At 47.1% G+C, this 817-nt stretch overlaps 1 protein-coding gene across 1 annotated transcript in view; it reads left to right on the top strand.

Annotated features, from left to right (window-relative positions):
* FBXO42 (F-box protein 42) overlaps nucleotides 1-817 on the top strand; it is a gene marked incomplete at its 3' end in the record, with an annotated part of 28,898 nt that overhangs the window by 3,601 nt on the left and 24,480 nt on the right. The window lies entirely within an intron of this gene.

Genomic DNA, 817 nt, shown 5'->3' on the forward strand with positions numbered 1-817 from the left:
GGAAAGAGACTTAAATAAAACTTAGTGTTTGTCCTGCAGTAACGAGGAGCTGCTCCAGCCTGCTCTGCCAGGCGACGCAGTCAAGTACGACAAAAATTCAGTCCCTGTGGCTTCGTTGCTGGGTCTGAACCCTCCGGGAGGCAGTTCTCCCAGGCAGCAAACTTCGTTTCTCTGAAGGTAAACAAACGCGGTGTAAGCTTTGTAATTCCGAGAGCCAAGCGGGCGTAACGTTTTCGTTTTCCCAAGTAATAATTTATGAAGCAGCCAATGCGCTGCCTCCTGCCAAGACAAGGCCAGGAGAGGCTGCGGGAAGCTCTGGTGAAGCCCTTGTGCTCTTCAAAGATTTCTTGCTCTTCCTGAAGCGACACCACCGCTCGTAGCTCATGTTAGTAAAGGGCTTATTAATGATTTGCAGATATGCACACGTGCTCCCCTTGGTTTTTGCAGCCTTTTTGCAGCTGGGGAGCTTTAAGGATAGCTGGAAATTACCTGACAAAGGCCCTAATTTTGCTCTGGAGGCTGCTGTATGCTCTTTAATTCATTCTGCTGCCCACCTCCGAGCCTGCTGCTGTTGCAATTGGTCCAAAACGAGTTGTTGTCTCACTAAAGCCACTGCCCTTGGAGCATGTAATCTGTATTATCCTCGCTATTTGACAGGGTCCTGGCTCTGGTCAGCCCTCAGTTGCTACAGAAGTGTTGTTAATGCACTTTATGCACAGAAAGCTAATCTGGATTAACTTGTTTACTGACTTAAACTGATTATTTATTATTTTTTTTAAGTGGTTCTCCAGATCTGCGGCATCTGCTTTCACTACAA

The sequence above is a fragment of the Apaloderma vittatum genome, unplaced genomic scaffold, assembly GCF_000703405.1.
Source record: "Apaloderma vittatum isolate BGI_N311 unplaced genomic scaffold, ASM70340v1 scaffold17870, whole genome shotgun sequence".
NCBI lineage: Eukaryota > Metazoa > Chordata > Aves > Trogoniformes > Trogonidae > Apaloderma > Apaloderma vittatum.